General features: G+C 49.0%; 1 long non-coding RNA gene across 1 annotated transcript; it reads right to left on the bottom strand.

Annotated features, from left to right (window-relative positions):
- Positions 1–2,433: 2,433 nt before the first annotated feature.
- Positions 2,434–3,847, bottom strand: LOC134479292 (uncharacterized). Its single transcript, XR_010052418.1, has 3 exons — positions 3,730–3,847; positions 2,886–3,048; positions 2,434–2,530 (listed from the first exon to the last, which is right to left on the bottom strand). It is a non-coding gene; the product is annotated as an uncharacterized LOC134479292 (long non-coding RNA).
- Between the last annotated feature and the right edge of the window lie 8,126 nt (positions 3,848–11,973).

Raw genomic sequence — 11,973 nt, 5'->3', positions numbered from 1 at the left:
TAGGAATATCAAATACCGATTCGTTGTGTTTTTCTTAATGCTTTGCATTTACAGACTCAATTTCAACGGGACAAACCCCACTGTCTCTAAGAGGCTCCCATAGAGTGCAAATGTGGCTGGTTTTAAAGGAAACAGATTGGAATCCTGGAGCCCAGATAGGTGGCTCGTTCCCTATCCCGCACTATGCACTATGGGGAAGAATTCTGAGAGACCCAGAGGTGCTCACTGACTTATGGCTGAGGCTTCTCTGGGGGGAACATCCTGTCTCTCCATCGTTAGGGATGTCGAGGGAGGCACAACAAAGCAAGCCAGGACAGTTTAAGGTGGTGCCTGCCTTCGAGGAAGCCCCAACTCTGACTCTTAATTTTATTTTGAGCAGGCAGATTTCCCAGAACCAAAAGATCTCTGTCTATGTTCCTAGATCTGTGTCTGCAATTGGCTTTCCTTGCCTATGGTTTCTTCCCTCCGACTAAAATCATCTGCAGGCATGAAGAATTCAGAATTTTACATCTGTACTGAACATGGACAGACTTTCTTCTTGTCATTAAACTAAAGGATATAGTGCCATGGCCATTCACATGGTGGAGACTTTGTTATTGTTGTTTGAAATAGGGTCTCACTATGTACCCCTGGCTGTCCTGGAATTCATTTGTGTAGACCAGGCTGGTATCAAACTCACAGATCCTTTTGCCTCTGCCTCCCTAATACTGGGATAAAGGGGACAAAGCACTTCATTATCAATCTATAGGTGGTCTGAAGTATGTGCCTGTAAGAACAAACTCAATAACAAAAGACAAAGGGCAAAGGGCGTGGCCCTGGGGAAACAGCTCCCACTTGGTACAGCCTTTGCCTTGAAAGCATGAAGTTCAATATTGTTTCCAGAACTCAGAGCAAAAGGCAGGGAGTAGAGGCCGGAACTTGCCACTCCAGCTCCAGGGAGGGGGTGACAGGCACATCTCTAGGGCTCCTTGATCAGCCAGTCTGGCTTAGTTGGCTGAGTCCCAGTCCAGTGAGAGACACGGTCTCACAACGCAAGAGATTGAGGCGGGCAGAGCCGAGGTTATCCTCTGGCCTCCATACACAGGCACACAAGCACCCCCGCACATACATGTGCATCCTACAGGAACACACACACACACAAACACACACACACACACACACACACACACACACACGAACACATGACTTAAGAAAGAAATAAGAATGGCAGCAGGCATGAGGAACACTCGGCTCTCTAAGGGAACCGAAACCACATCGTACCTAGTAGACAGAACCCTAATCACCTGCTCCATCTCAAAGAGCCACAACCACGTCAGTGTGGCAGCTCTCTAAGAGGCTAACCATTGCATTACCACGTGACCCGGCAATCCTGCTCCACATACATGCCTGAGAGAAGAAAAACGTATGGCCATTCCTGAAAGCAAAGACTGTCAACAGTGCTACTCCTCACAGCCAGGAAGTGGACATGACCCAAGGGTGATGGGCTGATGGCCGAAGGAACAATTTGTGCACACAATTAACTATTGCCAGGCAGTAAAATGGGATGGCGTACTGATGCAGGCTAGCACACGGCTAACCTGGGCAACAATGTGATTTCCTTCATAAGAAATGCCCAGCGTCTAGAGAGACGGCTTCATGGCTGAAAGCACTACGGCTCTCACAGAGGGCCTGTATTAGTTACTGTTCTGCTTTGGTTCTGGAGGGATGGGAGTCCATCATGGCGGGAAGAAGGTATGGCAGCAAGAGAGGCATGACAGAACCTGGAAACCAAGCGCTCACACCTTCAACAGCAAGCAAAAAGCAGAGAGGGTGAGCTGCAAGCAGGGGCAAGCCCATCCCAGTGACATACTTCCTCTGGCAAGGATTCACTGTCATACCCCCCCCCCCCCCCAACAGCAACATGAACTGGGGACCAGAGCTATGGGGGAGGGCACTCCTTATTCAAACTATAAGGCCTGAGTTCAGATCCCAGCATCTGTGTCACCTGGTCACAACCACCTGTAAGCCAGCTCCCACTTACCTGCCTCCCTAGGAACCCCCCCCCCCACACACACACGTGGCAGATACGCATAACAAATGCCCAACAGGCAAATTAGCAGAGACAGAAACCCGTGAGTGTGTGTCGGAGGCTGGTGTGGGGAGGAGGGGGTGGGAAGTGACTGCCGTGGTGGGGCGGGGTTCTTCCTCTGCATTGCTCATGTGCTGGAAATACAGGACACCATGGGAGTAAAGGAATGACGGACGAATGAAATCTCTGGACAGTGGGGACAAGAAGATGGTTCCATGTAGAAAGAGTGATACCGTGCCCGAATGCTACCCAGGAGGAAGAAGTCAGGGACACAGACAACATCAAGGTTTTGCTCTTGGGCTGGATGGAGGAATGTCTTAGTCAGCGTTTCTATTCCTGCACAAACATCATGACCAAGAAGCAAGTCGGGGAGGAAAGGGTTTATTCAGCTTACACTTCCACATTGCTGTTCATCACCAAAGGAAGTCAGAACTGGAACTCACACAGGGCAGGACGCAGGAGCTGATGCAGAGGCCATGGAGGGATGTTACTTACTGGCTTGCTTCCCCTGGCTTGCTCAGCTTGCTCTCTTTTTCTTTTCTTTCTTTTTTCATTTTATTTTTCCCCCCATCTTTATTAAATTGAGTATTTCTTATTTACATTTCGATTGTTATTCCCCTTCCCAGTTTCCGGGCCAACATCCCGCTAACCCCTCCCCGTCCCCTTCTCTATGGGTGTTCCCCTCCCTATCCTCCCCCCATTACCACCCTCCCCACAACAATCCCGTTCACTGGAAAGACTACCAGCCCAGGGATGGCACCACCCACAATGGGCTGGGTCCTCCCACCCTTGATCACTAATTGAGAAAATGCCTTACAGTTGGGTCTCATGGAGGCATTTCCTCAACTGAGGCTCCTTTCTCTGTGATAACTCCAGGTTGTGTCAGGTTGACACACAAAGTCAGCCAGTACAAGGAGGAATGGGAAAAGGTCCATCAAACTTAGTCCCAGATTAAGGACTGGAAAATTCATGCCAAGTACCTGTGGGGAAAGATGTGGAAAGGATTGTTTCAACAGCCTTGGGGATGGGGGCAGGGTTGGTGGGCATGTGTGAACAGTTTGGGGAATATCCAGTATAGACCCTGGTGCAGTGCATCATGGGAGTATCCCTTCAGTTGCTCACCCCTCTCGTCCTTCTCCTATTACACCTGGAGAGTCCCTTCAAAGTTCCCTTTCCTGAGCCTCAGTTTTCTCCTCTGTACAGTGGGCTAATTTGTCTGAATCTCTGCCAGGTCCAGAAGGCTCCACCTGTCTGGGCTGGACAGAACTAGAAATTCTCTGTTTCATCTGAGGGCCTTGGGTTGAGATGCATGCCCTGCCCGGGGAGCTGCGCTGGACTCTGCTGGGTTCCCATCTGCCTTCCCTAGAGCCTTTGGAGATCCTTGTTGCCTCTCCCCTGGAAGCCTCATCCCCTCAGGTGGGAGCCTGAAGGACCTCATGGCTCCCCGTTGTCCTTTCTCAGAAGCCTTTGGCCTGTGTTGAGTGGCTAGATGGGTCACTAGGTGCCAGGGGCCTCTCAGTCATGAATTTCTCGCTGGGCTATTGGTATTTCTCTCTGCAATCTTTGTGGGAAGAGCCTTGTCTTAGTCCTAGCAGTAGCATCTTATGCAGGGCCAAATTGGCACCAAAACCTGTTTGCCAGGTACATGAGTGGGTGTTTACCATCAACTTGGTTCCAGAAGTCAGAGCTAAGCATTGACTCAAAGACCTTCCTGGGAAGTGCCAGGTGCCAGGAAACAGTCCCCTGCATTCCAGACTGTCCCATGAGCACAACGGGGTGAGTAAACCGGAAGTCCGGGGTGAGTAAACCGGAAGTCCGAGGCTAGTGCACTGGGAGTTGCTGAGAGCTACACACGCTCGCTCCCCAGCTGGAGCCAAACACTGAGTGTGTTTCAGATTTATATCGGGCAAATGGAAAAAGTGTAGTGTTGGTTGTAACTTCATAGGCCTCAGATCTGAGCTCGAGCTCAAATCTGCATCTCCAGATAAAAACAGTGTAAGTTCCAAGGCGGGCCATCTCCTGGAATGGCTTCAGACAAGCCGGCTGCTGTAATTGTGGACTCATGGAGCAGAGATGATCCAAGAATGTTCCAGGCAGATCAGACCGACCGCCTTGATTGCATTGAGCCTCCTGGAATCTCAAAACAGGGCTTCCTACTCTGGAGCAATGCCCCACAGCTGGGGGGATTGGTGTTTTGCTGGGAGCCCCTACCTTTGGGTGTCTGTATCCACTCTATCTCTGTCAATTCAGCTTACCTCTGTCCTGGAGGCAGGACCACTAGAAGAAGTAGAGAAGATTTTAGAATGGGACCATGGAACTGAGAGAACTTAGTTCCCTTGAGACCTCAGGCCTCTTTGTCCCTACAAGGATGTCTGTGGGAAACCCTCTTCCATGACAGGTCTTAGGACAGACTGAGTACACGGAGCAAGGCGTAGGTGTGAGCCGCCTTCTCTTTCTGCCATGCTGCAGGGGAATCCCGAGGTTTCTGGAGTCCTGAGGTCTAGGCTTCCCCCTGTCCTCAATCCCAGGGCAGTTGACTGTCCTGTCCTGACCCATTAGGGTAATTATCTGTTACTTAATATGGAATCTGGTTCCCTATGGTCCTTGATCCCTTACACACACACACACATACACACACACACACACACACATGCACGAGCGCACCCATGTACACACACTTGCCTGCACATATGCACATGTACACACACACATATACACACATGTACACACACACACATACACACACCCCTGCACCCATGTACACACACTTGCCTGCACATACACACATGCACACACACATGCACACATACATACATGTACACATATGCACATATACACACAATCACACATACATGCACACATGTGCATGAGTTTCTCTGTTTTTCACAGCATGACCCCTTAATAGTGCTCACATATGCAAACCCCACCCCCCATTTTCTGGCCTTTGGCCTTATGCCCTGGAGCACACCCTTGAGTAGAGATTGGATTTGATGGCTCTAACAAGTGGGGTATAGCAGGAATAGTGGAATGCCATCTCCAATTTATTCTCTATAAACGGCTGAGATTTCTACCTAAGGTAAACATTGAAATTATAAGACAATAATACATCTCATTGTTTTAAGCTACTAAATATTAGAAAATTGGGCCTGGGGAGATGGCTCAGCAGTTAAGAGCACTGGCTGCTCTCTCAGGGAATCCAGGTTCCTTCCCCAGCACCCACATGACAGCAAGCATTCAGGTGAGATACAGACACACATGCAGACAAGACACCCGTGCACATAAAGTAAAATAAAAAGTAATATATCAAAGAAAATCATGGCTCAATACCCCTGAAGAACTGCAATGCAAAGAATCCGAAATATCAGTGGATTGGATTCAGAAGCATTTAGAGAGGAAAACAAACCACAATTAAATGAGATATGTGCCAGATATTCAAGGCAGAGTCAATATTAGAAAACGTATATGGAAAACTCATGTTACTGGCAACCTAAGGAAGACAAGCTATAGGCTGTCTCAGTGCGGTAGCCTGTTCCATCCTCAGGTTCATTTTGCACAGCCTCAGCTGCCTGCAGTCAGATGTGGCCCAAAATATCAAACAGAAAATTCTAGAAAGGCAACTCATACCTTTTCAATTGCGTTTAGTTAGCCTAGGTTGGCCTCAGACTCGCTATGCAGCCGAAGCTGGCCTTTATCTCCTGCTCCTCCTGCCTGAGTCTCTTGATTGCTGGCATTACAGGGACGAGTCACCAGAGTCACCAGGCTTGGAGAAGACGATGGAACCCTACCTGCAAAGCGAAGCATCCTCTCTTCTAGCGAATCCACATACAGCCTATGCCCCTCGAGTCAGTTAGCAGCAGCTGGCAGCTGGGACAGAATGTTAGACCAACTCCTGTAGTGCGGCCTTCAGTCCAGTCACCCTGTGGTACTTAATCATGGCCCCAACACACAATTATAGTGATCCACAATGCCCCTGGGTGTGCCACCCATGATCTAGACGTTTCCATGAGATGGCCTGTGATCCAGGATCCCCCCCAGGCAGGTGACTATGTCCAGGATCCCCTACCCCCAGGCAGGTGACTGTGTCCAGGATCCCCCACCCCCCAGGCAGGTGATTGTGTCCAGGATTCCCCCACCCCCCCAGGCAGGTGACTGTGTCCAGGATTCCCCACCCCCCAGGCAGATGACTGTGTCCAGGATCCCCACTCCCAGGCAGATGACTGTGTCCAGGATCCCCACTCCCAGGCAGATGACTGTGTCCAGGATCCCCACTCCCAGGCAGATGACTGTGTCCAGGATCCCCACTCCCAGGCAGATGACTGTGTCCAGGATCCCTCACCCCCAGGCAGATGACTGTGTCGAGGATCCCCCACCCCCAGGCAGGTGACTGTGTCCAGGATCCCCCACCCCCAGGCAGGTGACTGTGTCCAGGATCCCTCACCCCCAGGCAGGTGACTGTGTCCAGGATCCCCCACCCCCAGGCAGGTGACTGTGTCCAGGATCCCCCACCCCCAGGCAGGTGACTGTGTCCAGGATCCCCCACCCCCCCCAGGCAGGTGACTGTGTCCAGGATTCCCCACCCCCCAGGCAGATGACTGTGTCCAGGATCCCCACTCCCAGGCAGATGACTGTGTCCAGGATCCCCACTCCCAGGCAGATGACTGTGTCCAGGATCCCCACTCCCAGGCAGATGACTGTGTCCAGGATCCCCACTCCCAGGCAGATGACTGTGTCCAGGATCCCTCACCCCCAGGCAGATGACTGTGTCGAGGATCCCCCACCCCCAGGCAGGTGACTGTGTCCAGGATCCCCCACCCCCAGGCAGGTGACTGTGTCCAGGATCCCTCACCCCCAGGCAGGTGACTGTGTCCAGGATCCCCCACCCCCAGGCAGGTGACTGTGTCCAGGATCCCCCACCCCCAGGCAGGTGACTGTGTCCAGGATCCCCACTCCCAGGCAGATGACTGTGTCCAGGATCCCCCACCCCCAGGCAGGTGACTGTGTCCAGGATCCCCCACCCCCCAGGCAGGTGACTGTGTCCAGGATCCCCCACCCCCCAGGCAGGAGTTCCTCCTGTGCTTCTTCTCAATGCTTCTGTCACTCAGCACACTTAAATCATCATGAACATCACAAAGCGAAGGGGAGATATTTTAAGGGACAGATGGGGGAGATCAGGGAGGGAGCGGAGGGAAGGGAGAGAGGGAGAGAGAGTTTTTTTAAAATTAAACTTCCTCTTGGGTGTGGGTGCAGAGGCAGGACGACATTTGTATGATTTAGTACGATTTAATTTCAGACATCCACCAGGGTCTTAGAATGTCTCGAATGGGTTTGGAAGAACCATTCACCGTCCTCATAGAAAAAAAGGACTAAATCCAAGTTGAGAGGCCTTAATAACTGTGGGCGCATTCCTTTAGTTGATAAAGGGTACCCCTGTCAGTGCCATACCAAATATCCCAATGAATGGTGAAAATTGAATAGGTTGAAAAGCTTCTCTCTGGAATCAAGAAAGCAATATGCTTCCTACTGTGGTCTGTATCTATCATGTGGCTGGAGATTCTAATCGATGCATAAAGCTGGGAGGGGAGGGGCAAGGAAAGAAAAGCAGGAGCCCCATTCTGCATGCATATGGTATCGTTGGAATTCAGAACACGGAAAAGAACTGAGGGCTTCTTTATTAGGTTCACAAGGCAGTTGGGCAATTTAGCCTGGTGTTTGGATTCGGTTGTGTCCCGTTCATGTGTTGAGCTCCAAATATCCATCCTCAGAGACAAGAGTTTAAAGGAGGCTATGGCAGTTAAATGAGGCTGTAAGAGTCGGAGCCCTAACCCATAGCATGGGATCATTTAATTAGAAGAAAGACACTAGGACTGTCTGTGTCTTTCCATGTGGGGAACGGAGGAAAAGCTAAATTTCCAGCCACTTGTAATGCAAGAGAGGAGGTCCTACCTGAAGGCACCTCAGGCTTGGCCTTCTGGCCTCCAGAACCATGAGCCAAGAATGCCTGTTGTGTAAGCCACCCAACCTGTGGCTGCATGTGCAAATGCTGACTGTGTCTCTCTACACCAGCCATGGGTAGAAAGAAGCCACTGGCAGCAGGGACCAAGGTTCCTGGAAGTGGAGTAAACATAAGAGTTCAAGACGGAACAGGGAGCCATGAGAACACCCTGAGGGGCCTTTGGAATACAAAGCGTGTGCCAAACACTGATCAGTGTGGGCAGCACGGGGAAGCAGTTCACAGACATCAATGCCTTCCAAATCGATTGATGGATCCAATCCATGCCCATCAAACAGCGAGATGTCTTTTTCTTCTCTAGGAAGAATTCAACAGCTGCTTATAATGTTAAAACCCCAATGTAGTTAAGGTTCCCCTGAAAAGGAAGCAATAATGGGGTGAAGTTCCCTGGTTGGTGTCAAGGATATGAAGTCACCATCAGGTCGTGAAGATGAAGTGGCACATAGTCAAAGATAGACACGCAGCCCAAAGGAGCAGAAGAGATATCCAGGGACACAGGAAGACACTGCAGATCTACGTGCGACAAGCTGACCAGCATCTTGAGGGAAACGAAGGCTGAATAGACCAATGAAAGGGACTAGAACAACTGACAACATGCAATGGGAGGAGCTAGAATAACTGACAGCGTACAATGGGAGAGGTTAGGACAACTGATAGTGTACAATGGGAGGAGCTAGAACAACTGACAGCGTACAATGGGAGGGGCTAGGACAACTGATAGTGTACAATGGGAGGGGTTCGAACAACTGACAACATACAATGGGAGGAGCTAGAACAACTGAAAGCGTACAGTGGGAGGGGCTAGAATAACTGATGGCTTCCAATGGGAGGGGTTCGAACAACTGACAACATACAATGGGAGGGGGCTAGTACAACTGACAGTTTATAATGGGATAAAAGAAGTAACCCCTACCCTCATACCATGAACACAGATTTGATAAACTTAAGGTAAAATTTTGACAAAGTCCAAAGTTTTCAGTCCTTTCTTTGACCCGGCTGGTTGATTGCTTGGTTAACTGAGTACAGAGTCCTACCCTGTAGTTCAGGCGGGCCTTGATGTATTCATGAGGATCCTGCCTCCGTCTCCAAACGCTGGTTCAGAGTTTGTACCACACATTCAGCCAGCTTCTCCAGTCTACCCTTGATTGCATGCCTCAAGCATCTGTTATTTTGTCAAAACACATTTCCGTTCCCAGCGTAGTCTTCAGGGCGAGCTTTCCCAGAAGCTACTGGCACTCCAGAGCGAGGTCCATGCACTTCTAAGCACCCGATGGACCTTACAAGAACGACTTGCTGCAAGGAACATCTCAGTGCACACAGCGCTGCCTTCCACCGCAGTCTGTCCTTAGCACTCTGTCTCCAGGGTGGCAACATTGCCCCGAGCCTGGGATTATAGCCACAGCCCTTGATACACTGCCAAGCTGTTTTCCTCCAAAGTCACAGGGAGTCTTCCCTTGCTTACTGGCCCCGGGCTACACCATAACGTTGCCAGGAGTTTATCTGCTGTTCAAACAGTTTCTTTTGCTAAGTAAAGTGGATCTGTTAAGGATTGCATTTGGCTGAGAGTTTACATTCAGTTCCATCCAAACTCTATGTCTTTCTTCTGAAATGCTCTCTTTGGCTTCAAAGCTTAGAAAGCAATCACTCCTCCAGGACGCTGACAAATGTTTGCTTCTAATTTTTGCTAGGGCTATGAGGGTGATTTGATTTTTTCTTTTTTTAACGTATAGCTCTTCTATAGGAAGAAAATGGTCTAACAAAATTACAGAAAAAAATCGAAACAAAAAATTATTCATAAACACCTCACCTTTCCAGAGCTACCGTGTGTGTGTGTGTGTGTGTGTGTGTGTGTGTGTGTGTATGAGTGTCCATACGTGTGTATGTAGAGGACACTGGGTGTCCTGTTCCATTGCTCTCTGCTTTATGGCCTAGAGAAGGAGTCTCTTGTAGAACCTGGAGCTTGCTCCCTTTCTTCTAGGCCAGCTGGCTGACAAGCTCCAGCGTTTTCCTGCCTCCACCTACCTTCATTGCTGGGATTACAGGCACGTGCAGCCTTATCTGACGTTTGAATAACCCGAGTATGCTGAGGACCTGAACTCAGGTCTCTTAGGTTTGCACAGCAAGTACTCTTACCTGCCGAGCTATCTCTCTAGCCCCCAGAGCTAACATTTCTGTGAACCTCTTTCAGTATTTTTTTATATGCTGACACCCTTCATGATATTTTATTCATGAGCAAAAATAGCCACCCAGTCTGCTTTTCTACTTAAGACATAAACATATTCCCATGTTGCCTTCTCAAGAGTAATTTTAACGGTTGCATAATACTTCACGGAATGAATGAATGTACCGTGTGCCTTATAACTTAATGAAGTGTCCGTCTCTAGTTTTGGATCCTAACGTTGCTCTCAAGCTTTTGCTTATAACTAATTCAGTGGTAGAAATGTTTGTGAATAAAATATTTTTGGGGCCATTTCTCTCTCACAGAGCTACATTCCAGCTGACAGCTTCCAACCCTCAGCTGACAGACTCAGTTTCTCATTCAGTACAATTCTCCTCCCCATCCTTGTGGAGAGAACCCAGACTCTCTTCAGGGTAGTAGTATCTTCAGTATAAAATTACTGTTCCTTGTGCTTGGCAATGCTCTTTGGCCCAGCAAGGAGAGAATGGCAGCCCGCAACTCTAAGTCTGGGAATATTGCTTTCTGTTCTACAAAGGAATGATTTTGAAGCCAGCAGGCTGGAAGCCATCCAGAGCTGGAAAAGTAGACAGAGCAGATCACGGCCATCGATGACATCATAGGCTGGGATGGTTGCCCTAGACCTCTGGACTCCTGGAATACTTCTGATTAGTTTTACTTTTTGTGAGGCAGAGTTTCCCTATGTAGCCCTGTGCAGTGGCTATGCTTGGTTGTCATCTTGACTACATCTGGAATTAACTAAAACCCAAGTGGTTGGGTACACCTGTGAGGGATTTCTTTTCTTAATTAGATCATTTGGAATGGGAAGACCCACTTTTAATATCGATCTTTTGAGGTGGGGAGAGCCACCCTCAATCTGGGGTACAGCTTCGGCTGGAGAAGGAAGCTTGCTCTCCTGTTCACCCTCACTCTCTCTGGCAAGTCAACCCTTTCACTGGCATTAGGACTAGCTTCCTCTAGATTCCAGCACATATGAAGACCAGCTGAGACTCCAGTCTTGTAGACTGAACAACTACTGGACTCTTGGGCCTTCCATTGGTGGACAGCCATTGTTGGAGTAGCTGGACCACAGTCTGTAAGCCATTTGAGTAAATCCCATATGTATGTGTGTGTCCATGTGTGTATGGAAATATATGTATATTTCATAAAATTACAGAAATATATATATATGTTAAATCAGTTCTGTTCCTGTAGAAAACTCTGACCAATGCTTCCAGTATTCTCAAACTTAAACTCCTTCTTTCTCACCACTTGAGTACTAGATTCATGGGTGTGCACCAGTGCATCTAGTTTAGTTAATCACTCTTAGAATAACACATGGAATCCCTTCTATTTCCCAGACGGAGAGGAAGATGAACGACGCCTAAGGTTGGGAAATATCCTAACACTGAACAGCTGTCGGATGTATTCCAGGCACCAAATGCACAATATAGTCCTAAGATGAGTTGTCGTACAGCTGAATGTGTGTGCTCTCCAAATTTGTATGTTGAGACTTAATCCTCCAGGTGGTAGCATGCCACCATGTCCAGTTGTCAAGGCAACCTCTTAACTGTCGACACCTGTAAAATCAAAAGGCAAGTTACAACTCCAAAGTGTAATGGCAAAGGATAAACTTTCTTACTTCAAAAGGGAAGATTGGGGGCATAGGAAGGAAATATTGAGCCAAGGCAAGACCCGAATCAGGTAGAGCAAACACCG

Source organism: Rattus norvegicus, chromosome 6 (assembly GCF_036323735.1).
Source record: "Rattus norvegicus strain BN/NHsdMcwi chromosome 6, GRCr8, whole genome shotgun sequence".
NCBI lineage: Eukaryota > Metazoa > Chordata > Mammalia > Rodentia > Muridae > Rattus > Rattus norvegicus.
Note: the sequence above shows the minus strand (reverse complement) of the source record. Positions and strands in the feature narration are given on the sequence as shown.